The sequence below is a fragment of the Blennius ocellaris genome (assembly GCF_963422515.1).
Source record: "Blennius ocellaris genome assembly, chromosome: 17".
Lineage (NCBI taxonomy): Eukaryota > Metazoa > Chordata > Actinopteri > Blenniiformes > Blenniidae > Blennius > Blennius ocellaris.
The window spans coordinates 15,097,680-15,119,646 of NC_137666.1; the positions used below are offsets into that span (position 1 = coordinate 15,097,680).

The window sequence follows — 21,967 nt, forward strand, 5'->3', positions numbered from 1 at the left end:
TCAGCTTAATAAGCTTTAACTCGTTCCATGGCGTCAAGTTTACTAGTGAATGTTTGGTGTCTTTCAGCTCATCTTTACTTCTCCAGATGCCTGCAGGCTTTTGGGTGTTTTCACGTAGAAAAATGATGAAATCATTTAATCCGGATCCACCGGCATGTGAGACAGCTTTCGGTGTCATCTAGGATTCGTGAGACACACACGGCACCTGATCCGCCTGCCAAAGAATAAAGCAGCTATGTAAATGATAATAGGGACTGCTGTGTCAGCTTCCTGAACTGTCTGTGAGAGATTTCAGGGAACAGATGCACTATACAGATGGGCACTGGCCTTTTTCTTTTTTTCCTTTTCTTTTTTTTTTTTTCATTAGCAGACATATGAAGCAAACACTCAATGTGTCCACCGGGCTTTTTTTTTTAGAAAGCCTGCGTTTATAGGCTCATCCAGCCTGGCATAAAGCACTTCCAGCGTGTCACATCTTGTCCAAAATATGCAGACATTGTTTTTCTACATCAAATGGTGTCAAATGACATCGTTCACTGCTGCAAACCAAATGATTACCTTGAGGACCCGGAAGGTCCAAGTACCTATCAGGCAGATCTCGCACAGGGTATCGCTCCTAATTTTCTTAATGAACAAGAGGATGGGGATGAGATTGAGTTTTATTACGCCATGCCAGGGTGAATTATTTGGGTATCTGTGAGGTTGTGATCTCATCACCAGGATGTCCTCTTACATCGACGATCTGCTCTTTCATACTAAGTGGGAGGGTTTTAACAAAAGGAAAAAAATGTGCTGTTCTGATCTGTGTTAATATTGGCGATTACTCGATGAATTCATATGGGACTGTTGCAGTTTTAGTGTTCTGTATCAGTTTGAGGGATATTTGTAGAAGTTCTTCATCAAAGACCGATAGAAGGTTTTTTTTGTGTTGTTGTTTTTTGAGGGGAGATGTGTGAAATACATTGTAATGAAAGCTGTTTGAGGAGTCTGAAAAAACACCAAAAATTGAGTTTTGGTGCAGAATCATAGGTGTAACCATTAATACATTGGCAGACTCTAAAGACCTACCAGATATTTCAAACTGAAAGCATCCAGCTTTATGAATGAGACCCCACATCTATTATGTTTCTACTGGTAAAAAAAAACAACCCAAAAAAACATTAAGAAGTCCTGCATTCAACCAAAGATGACTACTTTGAGCTCATCCTCCCACACTTTGGATCCCCCTTGATTTATTTAGGATTTAATTCATCTCAATAAACTTTAATTTGTAATAGATCTTCCTTTTCTGTACCGATCTAAAAACGAATCAAAAACACCCCCGCTGGCTTTTTGTTGCAGACACGAGGATGATACTAACTTTAGGGTTTTAAAAACAAAATTATGTAATCGCTGCAGTGCTGCATTGATTTTCCTTCTTTTTTTTTGGTCTTTTGAACTGGCTGTCTTGAAAGCTATGGATATGAAAGAGAGCTAATTTAAAAGCACGGCTGACGGTCTCTACTCTTTGGACGGCGACGTATTATTTACCCTAACAGTAAAAGGTGGTTTTTACGATTTGTATGTGGGCTGTGGAGTTGAATGCATTTGCAAACACTACTCCATTCATGTAATAAAAACATCCTTTATCAAATTATTCCATTGGTTCAGGCACATAAATCTGAAATAATACCCCCCCCCCCCCCCCCCACACACACACACACACACACAATATTCCATCATTCCCACCATTGTGGTTGTGGCTCCCGTCATACTGATTAGATCTGGGGCCTCGAAGCCATTACAGCATTGATTCAAATCATATTTTGTTGGAGATGCTGATCGACAAGCAAACTCCTAGACATGTTTCACATATGGGAGTTGATGTGCCTGCTATTAATTAAATCACTGTGGGCCAGAGGCCACCAGTGCATGATGGCTTTTATTTAAAGAGCGTTAGTCACTGGCACTGTGGAGGGAGACTAAGCCACTCCTTACATCTAGACCACAGAAACATTTATTCACCACCTTTGTATTTTACTATTTCGTACCCAAACACCCCTGTTACATTCATGTATTTAAATTTTACTATGCATAACCTTTAGTTATCTGTCTGCTTAGTTGGTCTGAAGTTAATATCCTGTCACAGGGTCACTTTGTAAAAGAGATGACAGACTCGTGTATCATTGCACGAAGCTGGCCTTAACCCACCAAGTCGTGACTCGACTTTTATCCTTGGGAATCCAAGGCTGGTCCTGACACAGACAGACCGCTCCCATAAGTTCCAGCTGTTTATTCTCGCAAGGCCATCAATCTCTTTCAGCTGTCTTCAAAGAAACGACTGACTAATGGAGATGAGACTCAACATTTTTTTTTTATCTCATTCCACCAGTGAAATTGATGTGCGAGGCACTAAAAGTGAACCCTAAAGGGAACCATCTGGGAAACGCTGACGCTAATCCATATTATATTTAGTTTAGTTATTGAGTCTTTTTTTTGCCAGATTTTGTGCTTGTTATAGAAGATTTTAAATTGTGTTAAACAAGCTGAGTTTTAAGACTTACTGGTTCCTGTTTTTTCACAAAGATTTGCTCCTATTCTCACCATGAAGATCCTCCCAATTGTCCTATGTTTGATTATCTGACGCTTGGACTGTTGCGTTTTCAACCCTCATTAAGTGGAAATCTGGTTATATGAAGCTTGCAATACAATTAAGCACTACTTACTAGTTATCTGCATGTACAGTAAATAGTTATTTGATACATGCAAGAGTAGATAGACAACAACAATAATGTTTGCCTCCAGAGTGTCATGACTCCCAGTTTATATTCTCCAGGGACTTGGTAGTTTAGAGTTTAGAGAGTCACCTGTAATAACAATCCAACTTCGTTGTCTGTCCATGCAAATGTCTGTGTAATAAACATTATTAATATTTATAGTGTATTGCTCTCTGTGCACATTTGCGTGCAGTTTCATTAGAAAAACAAACAGCAGCACCCACCAATGGCCTGGAGAACGACGTCATTTTATGCATTTCTAAGTAAACAGATATCAGGTTTATTTTAAATGTTGCTGTGTCAATGCGAAACTTTTCATAAACAAAAATGAGTTTTCACCTCAGATGTTTTTGTGTAAACAATATATATGATGAGCAGATGTTTGATTGCATGTATTTAATCAAATTAAAAAGTTAAGTATATCATGAGAGCTTATATCAGCAATGGTGAACACAATTCAGGTGATACGGGGGGAAAAAAACACCATCTTAACTTAACACTTAATATTTGGTCAAACCCGTCAGTCCTGTGAAGTTTTTCTCTGTTGTAGATAATTACACCTCACAGGTTTTCAGTGCTCTGATTGTGTTTGTAAAAATAAGATATTAGAAAAGGAAAACAGTTTTTCTTTTTTTCTTCTAGTCACCCCGCAGCCACTCCCTGTCGACTTGAAAGCAAAAACATGGTAGCGGCATTTGAAAATAAAGCAGAGTTTTGTGAACACTCCCGCAGGCGGTCACAGCTGCCTGCATATCTACCTGTGAAAGCTGGAACAGGCCAGCTGGAGATGTCACACTGACTGAGGCCCATTAGGATTAGTGAATACAAGTGCAGCATGGTGGCTGGCTGTTGTTTGCAGCCACGGCAGGAACACCTTCTTTTGTTATGTGCAGGGAAATTCACTGTGTGAATGAAACCACTTGTGCACCCATCACACTGCACGTTTTTGATTCATAATGCAGTTCTGATCACTTGTGAACTGTTTACTTTATGGCTGGTGGGGAGCTTCATCTTCTCAGCAATGTGAGCAGAGTCACCCTCAAACCTCAGACAGCCTCATTCAAGACGTGTCTCCTGTGATGGATGACTGAACTGACAGGCCTCTGGTTAGACCTTGTTAACCTGGCTACTCTTCATACAAGGTTGCGACTAATGTACTCCAGAGGTCATTTTAAATAGCCGTCACCCTCGAAAACAAAGGCAGAATACACTATGAGGTATCACTTAGAGATGAAGTAGTCTTAATGGTTGCGCCATTTCCAGTGCTTTTATTGCACAGTAATATACACTGTTTGTGTGAATACGTGTGACTCGTAGTGTGAGTACTGATGCTATCACGAGGTCACCTGGGAATCCACGCCTGGTTGCACACCACTGCCCATTTATCCACAGGACGTGCTGATCAATGCTGAGAGAACATCGGAGGGAACAGTGGGATTTTTCAGAGAGCTGACTTCACATGGGGATGCTATTCCCACATTTATCGCTACTACTCCTCTGGATGAGCCCACACTTCACTCAAATCGGAGAGATTAAACAAAATAAATGGCTGCATGAATAAGTGACTGATTTAATCTCCACACTTTGAATGAAATACCAGGTAGTGATAGATGGCCAGTGCTACGAAGCCATAAAGAGGACATAAAACTGTGCTGTCGATGTAATATTTATCGTATTTGCAAAAAAAAAAAAAACACTTCTATGATTCGACAACTCATAAGCATATCTATTGAAGATGACCTCGTATCATGTAATATTAATCTTTCAGCCAGAGATATCCTTCCCTCTTGCTTAAGTCCCTGAGTTGAAGCATAATGAACCAGTTCTGGAGAGGCCCAATGGGTTGAGTGCTGAGTACAGCACATCCTCCCTCCGTGGGCATCCACCTATCTGCAATGGAAGTGGGCTGCATTAAATCAGTCTTGGTGGAGAGAGCGGATTAGTTTTACGCTCATGCATCTGCTTTAAGTGAGCGAGGGCGAGGGGAAACACTTTGCACACAGGAAGGAGACTCCGTAAACACCTTGCCTTTCTCCTCACCCTGCCTCCTTGTTCAATTGCTATGGCAACAGGATGTCTTCAAACATGGATGAGGTGGGGATTGCGTACAACTACGTATTCACATAACTGCACTGGGGGCTTTTTTTTTATTGTATGGAGTTGATGCAGAGCCATGTTAAAAGCAGATATTCCAAAGAAGATATATATATTTTTTTTTAGCAGTTTGGAGTCCGATTAGTACTTTGGTTTCTTCTTATCAGTCCCTCACATCCTGTTTGTCACTCAAGGTTACAATATGTTGTCAACTGCAGTTCTTGTGAGGGGTTCCTGGACTGCAGTGGTTTTTATCAAACAAAAGTGGTGCAAGAAAGAAACAGGGTCATGAAAGGGTCGTGGGGAGCTAAGGGTCACAGATGCATAAGGGGAATAAAGACTGACTCGTGTGTTTCCATCTATGAGCTGGGCTTCTGCAGCTGGAGCTGCTGCAGGAGTGAAAGCTGCTACTGATGGAAAAGTGTCAAAATGCACAGTGCTTCAGTTTGTTTTGCAATGTGAACAACATATTTGAATTACTCTCCATCAAGGTCATAATGTTATGGCTTATGACGACTCCAACATGTCACTCCTCATTCATGAGGCACACTGCAGTCTTCCCTTTCCAGGAGTATGATGATTTTGCTTTGCCTGGTACACTGCAGAGAAAAAGAAAAAGAAAAAAAAAAGCTATGCTTCGGTTGCTAGGCTACAGGGGGACAAGGAGGATCTCTGACGACTTTCTTTGCTATGAGCTGTCACAATAGATGGCCTTTAGCATTAAGGCACTTTTGAAGTCATGACGGTGTTATGTGGAGAAAAGAAGCTTCTGTTCAGCTCCGCGCTGTGCTGCAGTGGCCTGGTATTCCCCAACACGCCTCTGCTTTCAAGGTGGATGCAGATATACAGGACTCAGCCTGTGTCGGCTTTCCTATAGCCCTTTGTCTTTAACACTGTAAGCAATTTTCCCACTCATGGAACTTGGTATGCTGATCAGATGCAAAACTCTGAACAGTCCTGACTCCTTGGACTTCTCTAGATCTCTGAAGTTTGCTTTGGTCTCGAGCATTGTGATGCTCGCAGCACATCCCTCGAGTCCTATGATTATTATGCCAAATGGGGCCTCCATGCATCTTCTTTGTTCAGCACATCCAACAATTTAGAGTGTTCCAACAGTTCCTCACGAATGTTTGGTCTGTGGTAAGGTGAAATCTCCTGCTGAAAGATGCCATAGCCATTGGAGAAACAATTTCCATGAAAGGATGTCCATGGCCTGAATGGCCTGTAGTTGGACACCTTTTCTATCAGAGGCAGCACTGATGTCTGCAGGAGTTTGAGCAACAGTAATCCAGCTGTTGATAACGTAAAATCTCCACTGACAGGAGACAAAAGGAGGGCATTAAGAGCAAAATAATTCTACAGGTCAGTGAAAAGAACAGCATGCTGTGGAGAAAACCCTGCGAGGATGCTTACATTCATTCACAAGGCGTAAGTGCACAGATGCACATCCTTTGGCATTCACTATGCACAAAGTAAACACATTTCTGGACCATCAGGCGCAATTTATGTGTGGGAGTGTGGTATCCCGAAGTCTCGTCTGTCAGATGGACTTCCTTATTTCCTCTTCTCTCCCAGCAAGAGGCCATTGGCAAGTCGATACTGATCTTTTCACCTTTGTGTATCTTGTTGCAGTTGTAGATGAAAAGCCACGAAATTGCTAAGTTTTATTAATGTGCCATTTGTTGTGCCAAATGTGTCGTTGAGTTTCACGCCCTACCTTTGTTGGGTCTCCCAAATGGTACTTCTGTCAGTGGCTACTCTCACTAGAGTCTAAAGCTGTTATTCTCATGTTGGTAATGGAACGAGTTACAAGTGCACTACATTTCCCCCCTCGGGCCAATGGGGCATTTCATTGTCCTTTAACTCAGTGTTTTGATTTTGTGGCCAGCAACTTAACAGTTGTGATTCACTTTCACCGCTTTTAACTATGTTGTTTCCAGCAGCAGGCAGCTGGTGAAAACACTCCAAAAAAAAAAAGAAAAAGTAAAAAAAACACCCAACTGCAAACAGGCAGAACTGCAGAATCAAAACTGGTGAGGACAGTGCAGACATTTTGCAAGTAACGTGTTGGGCATTTCCCTCAGGAGTGGGTGCAAAACAGAACACACCAAAGAGAGGGATGAATGTTCTTCCTAAATCTGCCAAATGGACATAGAAAATTGTGAATTAAGCCGACCAAAGACATGAAACTGTGTTTGCAAAACAATAGCTGATGAAAAGTCTGAAGAGATGTCAATAGCTTCATCTGTTGCATTTATGTGAATGGGGGAAACTATGTGTTACCGAAGAAATACTGTCTCAGATTGGTATCCACAAGGATGATAAGTAAACTGCGTTAACTGTTCTGAGAGCATCACTCCGAAGGCCTCATTTACACAACAATGTTTTCAAGTGAAAATTGAAGAGTTTTGTGTGTCTGTTTACACAAACATGATCAACTGAAAGCCACTGAAAATGTAACTTTTTGAAAAGTTGGAACTTTTTGGGAAATGCTTGTACTCCATTTCCATGGAAATGGGGGTAAATGGCAATTTTCTGTTAATGTGTAACTGTGAATGCGTACCACGGCTGTAGTAAATACTTATTCTGTAGATGCACAAGTAAATGGACAATAACAACAATGGCAGCTTAAGAGAGATTAAAAATCCAATGTCCTTGGGGCATTAATAAGATAAGACTTGATTTATCATGAACCTCTTTTCCTTGCATGGAATTTCCTGTTGTTGGTTTTGGATAGTTTTGCTTAAAGTACAGCTACAGCAGCTATTCCCCAACCTGCGGTTACTGAAGACAGAACGCTGTGCAGATCCACTACAATCACCCAGTGACATGGCCGATCAGGTGTTAGACACATCACACGCTGCATCCAGGTTTGCTTCGTCTGCCTGCTCCTCATGGCCCATTAGGTCTTTTCCAGGAGACGGAGCTTGATGCCATACCCAAGAGGGTCCTCATGAACTACACACATATTTATACACACACAGGTGGTGGAGCAGGAGCCAAAGGCAGCAGGTGTGTAACTGTGAAAATTTCTCGTGTCGCGATGACGGCTGCCAATCGTCAATCATTATGATTGCTGTGACATGCAGGAAGAAAAAGGCCAAGTTTGGAGGGTTTGTCTCATCACAGAGTTTGGCTGTTTGATTAAATATTTTTGGGGGATTGTGACAAACAAGAATGGGATTTTTTTTCTTTTCTTCTTTCTGTTTACTAAACCGGATGAGTAATTATGCAAGTTGTCACCTCTGTTGGCTGTGTGAGACAAATGGACGTAAACAAAAATCAAATGCGCCGCCTGTGCTTCAAACGGAAAGTTTTTAGTGTATGTACTGTTTCTGTTTGTAGTGACATCACACACATGCACACACAAAGATATCCGATGCTGCCGAGAGCGCTGATAGCCAGGAGAGCTTTCTTTAAAGAGTGAATAGTCAGACGGCGTGATTTATCTGGAAATGCTCTCTCAGTCACTCCAGTTCTCCCTCCCCTCCTCCCCGCGTCCCTCAGTGTAAAATATGGGCGCAGCAGCCCTATAAATCTGGGAGGGAGATAATGAGAGTTGGTCCTTTCCGTCCAGAGGGCCTGCAGCCAGGCTCGGTGCCAGTGACATCATCCTCAGGGAAAGCCAATAGATTGATGAGTGTGGCGACATTGTGCCATTGCTTATAAGACAGCACACACTCAGACGTAGTGTATGCCAATACACACACACACACATTTTATAAAGCCATGGTTATCATGTTCTCCTGCACTGCTTTAGCTAATTGAAATAAAGCTTGAGTAAGGAGTTTCTTTTCCTTGTGCCAACACATCTTTTTGGTCATCTCTGCAATGTCATCACATTAAAGTGAGGCTTTGGAACTTTTTAAATGAGAAACAGCACATTATTCCCTGTGCGCATGGAAAGTTGAGTCTATAAGCGATAAGAGGTGACTTTGTTGTCGACGTTGCCCGGCGTGATCAGTGCCAAAAAGCGAGCAAATGTTAGAGAACAATGTTTCTATTTATAAGATTTCACAGAGTCAGGTCATTTTCTCTGTTATTCTGTCCCTTTGCGGAGAAACCAATTGAAACACATTCTTCTTCTTAATTTCATTTTAAACTACACCAAGAGAGAAAGTTGTCAGATGTATTGACTAAAGGTTGGTTTGCGTGCATGAGAATGTGTGTGTATATAGGTATGGTTGCAAATCAAAAGTTCTTTATACACTGATTAGATACAGAACAACCTTTTTGTGTGCTTTTGTTTTTTTTCTTGTCAAATATTCTCATTTGAGATACTACATTTCTTGATTTTCTTGACTTGTACACTAAAGTGATTAATGGTGAAATAAGATAGGGCTTAAAATATGTCAGTTTTGGGAAACAACTGAAAATATATGAAATTATCACCATGAGGAATAACTTGTATATTAATGTTATTGATGGGATGATCTGATTTACAACAGAATCAATTGTACTCCATTAAGACAATCAGATTTTATAATTGAATGCAGTCAATCACATCTTAGGCCCCCTTTACATGACGCATCGTTTTGCGTTTAGGTGGCAACGTTTTTAAAACAATGTCTGTTTACAAAATAATGACAGAAATGCTGAAAACTCTGTAGTTGTCATATAGGGCCACGAGTTGGTAATAAAGCCACACACACATGCGTGCTGAGGACAACACCCTTTAAACATTACCACTGGCAAGTCGGTGCAAGTCTTTTTGGGTCATTGCTTGTTGTCTGAACGGTCTGCAGCATCAGTCCAATCAACTTGAGGGGAACTGAAAGAAACTTTAGTAATTAATATCACCTCATTTTATTTAACGCCTTGATCTTTTCAGTTTTGATTGAATTGCAATCAAGACTTCAAAGTCCTAGTCCAAATACATTTCTGGCACGCATCAATATACATTCTGCACGGTTTTTAGCCAAGTGTTTAAATTCTTCCCCGTCAATCTGTCTCCATACAATTATCTTCATAAGTATTGCATGGATATAGCTTTTTCTCATTTTCTGAGCTTTTTGTTTTTATTGAGAGTTTCCTCAAGTCACAAACTATTTAGTCGTGGACCAATAATCTAACCCATGACTAAATAACTGGTAAATTCCATTAATGAGTGCTGCAGGTCATAATCAGTGCTGAGCTGCAAATGTTAAGACAAATATGCAAAATAGTTACAGAGAACAAACTCTTAAGATATTGTGATGATCAGTTTTCTATCTTTGTAATGAACATTGTATGAACTGACACTGGTCAGCACATTTACAGGAGCACTGTAATCGTGGTCTTTGGTCACACGGCCAAAAGAAAATAAATGAGCATTTTAATGATTTAATTTCCTTTTTTGAATCAAATGAAACATTCCGCCTGTGCTAAGAGATCAGATTCCAATTCAAAGCAAATTACTGACTTCGATCAGGTCTCAATCACTGGATCCAAAGGGGCCGATTTGCTCCACTCTGTTTTATTCCATAATTGAAAATTACGGAAATGGGGGAAACTACACAGAAATGAATAGAGCCGTGTTCAGAAGCAGAGTAGACGCATCAGAAAAGCCACACACTCTCCCCCTCAACGCCCCACCCCGACAATCCTCTCCCACATTTTTCATGTGTCTTGTTTGCTTTAGATCTACAAACCCGGAATGTCTGAATGAATAAGAATAATAGGCAGTAGACTCAGTGCCACTGTCACTGACCTTGCTTATTACTTTCATGCTTGACAGAGTCTCTTTTCTGCTTCTTCGTCGACTGCAACCGAGCACCGAGTCTTACTTATGTTGGGGGCGATGGGCTACAGCTGAGCTCCACAATAATTACATTTATTGATTCATTAGAATAACAATGAGCCAACACTCACTGATTTTCCATGTATGACTCATTACATTTGTTAGGCAGTTCTTAATGATTTTTTTTTTTTCCCTGTGGATGTGAGATCTGTAGAGGAAAGTCCTTTTCATGTTTGGTTGGGTTTTATAGTGAGGAGTCACTGAATCACATTAACAAATGACGATGCAGTTGGTAACAGTGGAGTCCCAATTCAGTCAATTCAAGATGTTTAGTTCTTTGAAAGCATGTCGCCAACATCCAAAAACATGTGTTTGAGGTGAATTGGTGTCTCTGAATTTCCAGACTGTCTCTGTTCCTTGATGGACATGTGATCCAACGGGGTCGAAGTTCGGTAAAGCGTTATAGAAGATGGATGGACAGTTTCTGCTGCTCTGTAGTTCCATCAACTATTACGATTGTTAGGCGGAGCATAAAGTGACTGGAGATGCCCTTCGCTCAGATTTATAGTAAAACATTTGCACCAATCAGAAATCACATTTTGACCACTTGCAGGTGAAGTGAAATAGAATGATTATCTCCTTATCATGGCACCTGTTAGTGGCTGGGATACATTAGGTCGACTGAACATTTTGTTCCTCAAAATGAATGTGTTGGAGGCATAGAAATGAGCAAGTGTCAGAATTTTAGTGAGTGTGATGGCCAAATGATGATGGCTAGACGACTAAGTCAGATCATCTCTTGTGGGAGTTTCCTGGTCTGCAGGGATCAGTATCTATGAAAAATGGTCCAAGAACTAATTAAAGGATCTTTGGCATCCAAGGCTCAGTGATCCAGACAGTACAATGGAAATCTGTCAAGGATCTGCTGCTAATGTCTTGGTGTCAGATTGCAAAGCAGAGACTCCGTGTTCAGAGCATCAACACAAAACTTGAATATTGTCAAATTGTTAGAAATGTCACCTCCACTCTGCGTTTAACTTGAAATTCAGAGACACCAATTCACCTCAAAAACATGTTTTTGGATGTTGGTGACATGCTTTCAAAGAACTAAATGTCTTGAATTGAATTTTGAAAAGAATTCACTCATTTTCCATAATTTTCCATTTGCTCGAAGAAAAGTAGCCCCGAGCACAGGACAAGTGTCTTTACTAGTTTTCGACATCAGCTGCTTCACACACAATTTGAACTTGCGTTCATCTGTTTGCTCATAATGCCATCAGAAGCATTTCTTTCTCCAGGCAGCCTCTGTGCTATTTCACAATTATAAACAGGTTTTATTTTTTTCTGAGTTAATAGTGCCACGTTTGCCTTAGATTTCATGACCACAAACTATTGTGCACCAAAATAATTTGGCAAATTGCAATGCACATACTCACTACTTGTTACCGGCGTTTTAATATATATATATATATATATATATATTTTTTTTTTTTATATAAAATTATGAGCTGACCACTTGATTATGAAAAATGACTCATCAGACCACGCAGCATTTTCCGATCTTTTATTGGAAACTGCAACCTCACACTCCATTTACACAACATTTTCAAGTGAAAATGGAAAACTTCTGTTTCGTTTTGGGTGTCTGTTTACATGACAACGGCACATAGAGCAAAACAAAATTTTAGAAACGCTTCCTAAGGTGGAACTTCTTGAAAACATTCCAACTAAGGCCGTTTACACGTACCTGTATTTTTACAAAAACTGATATTTCCCCCTCAACATTTAAAAAAAAAAAAGTGTTCTGCTACTATGAGCACATCAAACCTGTTGGGGGGGGGGGGGGGGGGGGGGGGGCAGTGAAACGAGCAGCATGAATTCATAATAGCCAATCAGAATCCTGGAAAAAACATAGCTTTGCGAATTGATGGCGTAAATCTGGGCCTACCCCTCTTCAGATGCAAACAGACTAAATCCTTTCTGTGGCCAGTTTTCAGGAATCATCATAACTACGTTTATGTGTAAATGCAAGTCCCAAAAGCAGAGAAATATCACAATTTTTTAAACACCCGGGTACGTGTAAACATGACCTAATGCTCACTGGTTATTTTCTCCTATTTGGACCATTCTCTGGAAACCACAGAGATTGTTGTGTGTGTGAAAGTCCCAGCAGATCAGCAGGTTGTGGAATACTCAGACCAGTCCAGCTGGCTCCATCACCAATTCCCTGTTGAAAATCACTCAAATCACCTTACCTCTCCACCCTTGTGCTCAGTTTGCTCATCTTCACCATGTCTATGTGTTGATGAGCTTTTTACATAAATAAATATTTGCAAAGGAGTATTGTCCTAACCCCTGATTGGATTGGGCTGTACAGTGGTGTAGTGGGGGCACTCTCTTCTAACCGAGAACAACTGGAATAGATTCTGAGGCTTGAGGTCTTTCTATGTAGAGATGGCATGCTTTCCTTTTGTGTGATTGGGCTTTCTTGTTTTAGTTTAACTGGCGACTTGAGATTGACTCTAGAATTAAGAGTGTGTTTGGTCGTCTATCTCTGTGTGCAACCTGTCCAGGGCGAGTCCAACCTGAGAATATTTCAAGAGGCATTTGGCTGCTTCCCCATGCAACACTTATTTGAATTGAGAAGTATAGAAGGGACATGGATTGAATCATTTCCGAGTTGGTATATCCACCCTCATACTAGCAATGTATTAACTCTGCTGACAAACTACTTACTTGCATACACACACTAATACACGACACAATGTGCATTGAATTGTTTTAATAGAGCCTCGCAGTTGTACTTTTAATGATGATGAGTGTGATGGGAGGCTGACAAGGTGCCGAAATCCGGAAAGAAAAGTGCGGGACGTGTCATTGATGGCGACACCCCACTCTATCAGCACGTGTCAATACGGTCATCTCAGAGGCTGAGCGCCGCTGATGGATGCTTCAGTACGAGTGAAGGCTGCTGGGCTGTGAAGGAGGCCATCAATATCTCCTCTGCACAAGTCTCTCTGTCTACTTCTGTCTGTAAGCCTCTCTCTTTCTTTTAGGCCCTCCGTCATTTTACATCTGTCCAGCCTTACTTTGTCTCTCTCGGTTGCACGCATCCTTCCATCATACACACTTTAACACACACGCTTCTCACCTTTTTTTTTACTTCAATTCTCTCCTCTCTAGAATATTTATCTCCCTCTTCACTTTGGCTCCCCTGGCCTTCTCCGAGTTGAAGAGGCATTACCAGGGAAAAAAAAAAAAAAAAATTCAATGAGATGCTTCCCCTACATTTGACCAACCTCCACTATTCTCCCTGTTTCCCCCCGGTAAGATTTTTGCCTGTTATCACCACAGTCTGGCCGGTATGTGTGAGGCTTGAGGACAAGCTTCAGAAAACCGCTAAAAGACACGTTGCCTCACATGTGCAAACAAACACAACTGTGAACGCAGCATGTCCACCCGCTCACCGTATTACAGTCAACTATGTGCATGTTGGCAGATATAGATTCCCACAGGCATAAAGATATCTGCACAATGCACACTTTAACATGATGTGCAATATTTACATTTAAGTATGTATGAATGTGAATAATGTTGCAGTTGCAGAGCGCCAAATAAGTGAAATCCATTTACCTTTTTTTTTCTTTTTTTTTACTGATTTGCATATACCCATACTACACATAGTACACGGCTCTGAGAGTGGTTGGATGAATGGATGACAAAGATGCTTTTAACCCCAGGAGCAATGCTATGCAGCTGTATAAGCTGTTTCCATTAATTATATTAGGTTGATTTTAATATTTCAATTCAGTCTTACATTTGTTGTTGGCATGTTCCCGAGGTGATAAAAACTTGTTCCTCATTCAATGGTCAAAGCTACTACATGTGTGGACTGGAAAAAAAAAAAAAAAACTATAATCACACTCTGCTCAAGTAAGTAGGTCATTTTAAATAGACCTCCAGCTGTCATACTAGTTACACTACAATTATTTTAGCACTTTTTTTGTTACGTAAAAAAAAATCTTCATTATCAGTCTTTAGTCAGTCAATAACTATATTATAATAAATTACTGCTAATTGTAAAGGGTGGGCATTTTAAAAGCATTTTTAATGTTCCCCTTTTAATAATGTTACGAGTCAAAATCATACTTCAATGTTTATGTTTTTACTCTTCAATATTTCTATTTCCGCTGCATGAGATCCTCAATAAGTTAGTACAAAGAAAGTAAAATGTGTGTTTCAGGTACAAAGGCATATTTTCTGTGTCCATTTACACGAAAAAGGCATAAACGCTGCAAACGATTTTGCCTCCCTGTTCTTCTGAGCATCATTGTTGCTCAAACAGACACCCTAAAACACAATGGATTTCGAATTTCACTTGAAAACATGTAAATTAGTTCTGAAAGAAAGAAAAATAAAACAGCTGGTGTGCATTAAAAGCAAAAGAAAGACCACTGTTATTTGAAAGATCCATCTCCAAAAACATTATTTGACGAACATGCATCAAATGTTGTGTTTTCTATACATTACAGGTGAAATGCACACAACAGTACAGAAAGCCTCCCACATTCAATTAGCTGATTTAATTATAATTGCTTTATTAATTTGCCCCAGTGTTTCCACCCCCTCTCTTCCAGGCTACCCAGCAATCTGATCTGAAAAACACACTGAAACTGTGATGTCACTGTTTCAGTCTAATTCATTTTCCACTGTGTGGCTTACTGTACTATTATCAACACGATAAAAGCTTTTACTCGGTGTGATGGAGAGATGGCTCTCTCATCCCCATGGTGGTCTCCCCCCACGGCCATTTGTGCTCCCCAGTCATCATTACTTAACCATCCAGAGACCTCTCCAGTAGTAAAGTCTACTACACAGGGAAATGATGTTGACTCATAAACATGCGCGCAGAGACATGACTTACTATAACTGTCAAGACGGCTAATTGCAGCATTAGTCATTTGCAGCCGATGTGTTCATCGTATAGACATGAATCTCCGTGGAGAAATCCTGCATCGCTCCAGTCATCCTCTCAGCACTGGTGCGCATTTCTCTGTGCAATGAGATGCGGTTTCCTCGAGGACCAGTAGCCTTGCGTTTACCCACACAAACACAGATTTCTCAAGCAGACGGGGGAGATGCAGTGTGACATGTGATGGCTTTTTACTCGCCGCGGAACGACAGCGTTTGTCTGCAGCTGAAGGTCGGGCTCCGATCCCTGCGCTCGCCTCACACCTTCCATTCCAAACCACTGTTTCTGCAGCGCTCTGCCACTAAAAGCTTTTCTCTTTCAACCATTTGTCCCATGCAGCAGTGTTCTTCATCCACAGGCCCCGGTGGCTGGCTGTGTTTCAGACATTTTGATGTCACACACCTGTTGTTTCCCTTCTGAAGAGACGGTATTAAGGGTATCTTTAGAACTGAAGTCCCTGAAGGACTTCCTAATTAATGTTTGTACATTTAATATTTGCTCTAATTCATCTTTTACTGCTTTTATTACACCGATTCTTATTCTAAAGGAGTTTTAGGAGAATAATCTTAAGAAATATTAATTTGCAAACTTTAAAGTTTCAGTTTTTGCTTTTGCATCCAGCCTGGCTTTTAGTTTGAGTTTTATGAGTTTCTGAGCTTTTTTTGCTTTCTTCTTTTCAGGCAAGTAGGTTTTTACCAACATAACTTTGACATGTTTTGACAAACACTGAGTACATTTAAGACAGAAGGACATCATTCCTGTAGAGCAGAAGGTCAAACTCTTGATCTTGATTTTTAGTAATAATAACATGTAAAATGTATGTTTTAAAAACCTACTTGCCTGAAAAGATGTACAAACTAAAGGCAGTGAACTTACTTGAGCTAACGTTAACAATAAGTAGCACAAGTTGCAAAGACATCTGTGTTGATTTCTTGCTAACTTTAGTATATGGATCGGCAAAGTGATGTGAACACTGTCTTCAAGATGACATTTTTTTCTGTGTTCCCAGATTTAAATAAATGAACTTTCAAAGTGTTGGAGATGGCTTTATTTTAAACCAATGGTCACCAAAGGGTAATGAACCTGATAAAAAGATATCTAATTATGTCGACTGAGCTCCTGAATGCACACGCATCCCTGGTGATTTACAAATATTGTGTGTAAACATTCATATTTACAAGCAAGCTTTCTAAAGCACAGCACGTATTCAGTGTGTCTGCAGCATACTGGGCTAACGTGTGTGACAGTGCACTTGTGATTAGCTCCTCAAGAGGCAGGCAGGGCTCATACAGCCGGGCTGATGAGTTCTCCTCCATTCCTGCACTCAGCACAGCGTCTCCTCGGAGAAAGCGCTTGATCAGCTCCGGGGGGAGGCCGCGTGCTTGCAGGGTGCCCATCTGAAGATGGATTGTGCCAGTCAAGGGGGAAGGTAAACTGAAATGAGAGACTGTCCATATAGATGAGGGTAGAAGAAGCTGAAAGTGCGTCAGTGTGATTGTTCATATACATTTGTGAGTGTATTTACCTTTGCCTGTGGGGCGTGCTACTCTGTCGGCTCATCTGTGTCAGTCGGTGCAACGTCTGTATGAGCCGTACAATACTGTGTACTTCCCTTTATTGACTACCTAGTGACTCTTCCCCCAATAAACAAGGCTTTATTTGTCCTGCGTCTCGCAATCTGTGTGCGGCCCCACTCAGAACAAACAGAGCTTATAGGCTGTTCCTCCCACTAAATCCCAAGTCGTCGATAAAACACACCAACTCCCCAAACAAAGTTTTGATACCCTCACACCTGAAGGTTTACACTTCGCAGCTTGCATGCGTTGTCTTGCCCTCCTTTATATAGCATTGCAAGTTTTCTCAGAGACGCCGCGTTCATGTGAAAGTGAAAAGGCGAAACAAGAACAGCGATAGCACGAGCTAATTAGCACCTGCAGCTCTCGCACATCGTATGACTGGAAGCAAGGGAGCGAAGGTAAAAGAGAGCTCAGCCACTGGGGAAGGTGTGAGCAAGCTGCGCCGATATGGAAATGAAGGCTTTAATTATGGATGAATACATTATGAGATCAAGGCTGAGGATTTGCTCTGTGCGGATGTTGTGTTTGGAGATTGACTGATACCAGGGGACGTCGGAGACCCCTGTGAATAGCCGTGTTAGTTTACTCACCATCAGCACGAGGTCAGCATTCACCATGCTACCATGAGTTAGACCGGCCTGTATGTTTGGATTTAATGATGCTGCAGAGGTATTATTGAGTGACTGGAGCTCCACAGTCCTTGGCCTAATTCTATATAAACACAACAGTTCTGTAACTTTGTTTCTTCCTCCCAAGTCTCTTATTTCCTCCTTGCTTTTCACTTTGTCTCCTAACTATTTTCTTCCATTTCTTACAAGAGAGGAGTTTGCAGTTGCCTAGAAACCTTTTTTTTTTTAAATTTTCTTGGGTCAAATAAATAGAAAATCAATCTATTTGGCCAATAGCCACAGTGCCTGAGGATGAATACCTCATGTAGCTTTTTTTCTGTCTTTAGAGTGAGTGGTTTGTTATATTCAATTATGTTTAGATTGCCTTTGTACTTTTTTTTTATCAACACAGAAAATAACAGTCTTTGACACTAATTTCCTGCCTGAAATTCCATCTTTTAGAAATTCAATGGTGGATCTTAACGTAGGTTTACATTAGGTTCACGGGAGCCACAGCACTCCGAAACGTAGTGTGCCGTGGGATTTTGGCGAATTTTGAGGAAGATCTGGCACGTTTTTCATGTTGTCAAGGGTTTCTGTAGATTGAGATCCTTAAGAATGTCATTTTACTCACCATTGTGAATGTTTATAGTATTTTGTCATCTGCACACATGTGTGCAGTTTCATTAGAAAAACAAGCCAGTGGCACCAACTTATGGCCTGGCATACTAACTACATCATTTCCAGCATTTCTTCCATTTCAATGTAAAGGGACATCGTTTTCAAAACGTTATGAAACCTTTTGAAATGAAAACACAAAAAAGATGTGTTTTCCCTTGAAACAGTGTCATCAAAATGGAGCCTGAAAAACAACGGGATCTGTTTTTTTGTTTATTTTAGTTTTTTTTTTATTTGATTTGGATGCTCTCTGGTCAATTTCCATTTGAAGCCATCCAACTCAGCGGAGGCCCTGATATCAGCCCGGGAAACGCTGTAGAGATTATATCTCTTGGTTGGCCTGAATGCGAATTAGGATCTCTCCAAATTCGACGAGCCCAGGTTTCTTACCATATTCCCACCATGACCATATGTGAGCAAAGCAGGGGAAAATCTGGATGGATGTACTGTCAGAAAAATTGCCTTTTGAAAAGAAAATTCATTAAACCCTCTTAATGGAACAGAAGGGGGTGGTATTTTTTCCAGCTTTTGTGATTTCAGTGGAACTTTTCCATTGAAATCCTCTCCCTTTCCCTCATAGGCATAATATGTTTTGGTGACGGCTTCGGACTGGCAACCACTTTGCACCCTCAATTGAAAAGCGAGAGAGAAATTACCCGAGAGCGACTTCCATACTGTAAGAACGGCCTGACCGGGATCAATATGGACTCCACACAGGAGAAATTTGAGAGCACTTTAAATTCAAACAGGCAGGACAAACTAATAGAGCCAATTGCTTTGACTCAGTGGAATTATACTGTAGGGAGTGAGAAGTAAAAAAGCCTAATTAAACCAGTAAATTCTCTCTAGGCTTCTGCTGTCCGACAATAGACCGGCGGCCCTGCACTGATCGCGAGTGCCTCAGTTCCACAAACCCCAGCTACTGCCTACCCAAAATATTGACTCAATAATGGAATGACGGGAACAGCTGGGTGTCTTTAAGTGCAGTATAACACACACCTATACTGTGTGGCTTTGACGATTATAAGACTGTGACGTACACATAAATGCATGTGCCATCTATGCAATCTGTGACAAAACTGCAGGGCGTATGCTGTTTTGGATAGAGCACCTCGCATGGCAGCCATGATTAATTCCCTTCTGGGATTAATGAAGTATTTTAATTCTGTTCTATTTCTGAGGGGGGGGAAAAAATCATGAGTCATTTGAGGTAATAGGGTGAGTTGACTTCAAACACTTTTTGGATTTGTTGTTAGTAGCTTGAGTAACTTTAATTCAAGTGAAGGCAAACTTTATCCTCTACTGTCATTAAAAAAATCCCAAGACAGGATGTCCATCCAACCATATTGGACCCTGCATGTACAAATGAGGAAATGTATGTATTTCATAGAGAAAATGTTGCTGAATTTCAACCCAACTGTCACCACAGCATGCAAGAGCCGGGTTGTTTTTGTGACGGGATGGCTGCAAGGTTGTGACACTTTACAACCGGAACCACAATGACTGCAACAAAAAAACAAAAAAAACACATCCTTTCATTCAATCACTAGCCTGCACCACCTGTCCTCTGCTGCACTTTGTCCATGAGGAGGGTTATCTAAGGGAATGGATGGGGAAAAACGGCAGCACTCAACTGCTCCAGGCAATTCTGGACATGTTTTGTTGGGTCTGGATTCAGTGGATTTAGGGAGGGGAACCATCTAAAAAGCTGTCTCACTGCTTACATCCAAATAAGACAAGGCTGCTGCTGGCTTAATTAAGACCCCAATTAGTGATGATGAGATGAAGGAAAGCTTGGGCATGAAAAATTTATTTTTTTTAAATTACAACATGGCCTCTTTTGGCTACCGCTAACGTCAGGGAAAAGAGACCAACATTGACACACCACAGCTGTTTCGGGGGCCGTCTGCAGAACGCAAAGCCCGAGGACATGGCTCTCATTTTCCTCATCACCCTACTCATTAATGCCCACTGTCTGTCTCTGCTAAACAAACTCATTTAATATTATTTATTTAAAGCAATCTTGGCGGCACTTCTTGGAGGCTGCCTACACACTCTTGGCTCTTGGGAAAGGCTGATTCTTCATTAACAGTCATTCTGAGATTCTGAGATTTGAAGGCGTATGCTACAGTGTATGAGTGTACTGTTTTGTTTGCTTTGGAATAACATGGCCGATCAACAAAAAGAAAATAGCATCTTATAATTTCTGTTTACTTTAAAGCGCATGTGTAACACGGCACACTCTCAGACAGAAGGACCGTTATTAATGGTGAATGATGGATTGTTGTGTCATAAATCAACACCTTTTATTTCGATTTGATTTAAAATTGGATTCACAAACGGGTTCACAGTGCATTTGCGGTACATGACAGTGATGAATCAAAGCAATATGATTTTTTTCCCCCCTCTCTTTGACGCCTGTCTCTGCATCATTTTGTATTTTTATGCAGCCGCATGTGGCTGATGGTCACATTATGCATGGTGGCTGGGTTTTTATTATGTTGCACATGGGTACCGAACTACAAGGACATTAGGAGCCCGAAAAATGTTCTTTCTCGCACTCTTGTTTATTCAGTGTTATGGTTCTTATTTGTTTTGGACCGTGAGCGAGGGAGATACTTGATCCCATAGCCATTGTTCACATTTTCAACATAAAGCAGCGGCCATGCTTATGCTCATATTTTCAAACCAACACATGCTCAAATGGATATTCACATATGTGTTGCCTTTATTAATCTCCTGTTGTCTCTTTCTGGTCCTTGTTTAGAATCACAGTGCACACTGTGTGGTGAACCAGAAGGTGAGTGGGCCTCGCCATCGCCCAAACGCTCTCGTCATCATCGCCTCCTGGCTTGTTGTTTGCTGTCATGGGAGGGCGGGAAGCTGCGCAGGGGGGTGGGACGCTTTGCTAGAAACACGCTGTCCTTCAGCCATCATATTGGCGGAGCCAACAGTGCAGGACAGCTTTTAGGTCCCATGTCAAAGGAAAATATGCTGCTCTTGGCAAGCCTCCTGGTTTTAAACAATCAGAAAGCAGCCCTGCACATTCGTGGTGATCACATGCCGGATGGGTCGGGCAAACAAACTGTAATTCCAGGAAGCAGCTGTCTTTTATTTTCTGCACGCATGTTGAATGGCATGATTGACGGCATGAAGGCTGAAGGGCACATCTCCAGAGAGCTGACTAACCACTAATGCTTTGCTTCACACGTCGTCGTTACATTTGCACACATACTCATGCAGTGTATTGTCATGCGTACATTGCCCTCACCACAAATTTGTCTCACTGAAAGCTGCTTCACTCTGGGATCCAGAGCTCTCTCATGCTTCTGACACCTCTTCGTTCTCCATGTAGAAATGCATATGTTCGTCACCATGCTCTTCATTCCTGTCAAAGTCTCTCTTTGCATGGGTGACGTGCTGACGAATCCACAGTTCAGCTGTCCTTCAACTGTGTTTTGTGTTCTTGGGTTTCATCTGAATGCCTGCAGCTTGAACAAAAGTAAGCACAAATGAAACAGCGTCTGTATGTATGTTGCATCATGGGGGCTAGAAATAAACCA

The 21,967-nt window shown here is 41.2% G+C and overlaps 1 protein-coding gene across 1 annotated transcript in view; it reads left to right on the plus strand.

Annotated features, from left to right (window-relative positions):
* The window catches only part of dlgap2a (discs, large homolog-associated protein 2a), a gene marked incomplete at its 3' end in the record, with an annotated part of 190,273 nt that overhangs the window by 69,839 nt on the left and 98,467 nt on the right, over window positions 1–21,967 (plus strand). The window contains exon 2 of the mRNA XM_080512483.1: window positions 21,172–21,204. The remainder of the gene's footprint in view (window positions 1–21,171; window positions 21,205–21,967) is intronic.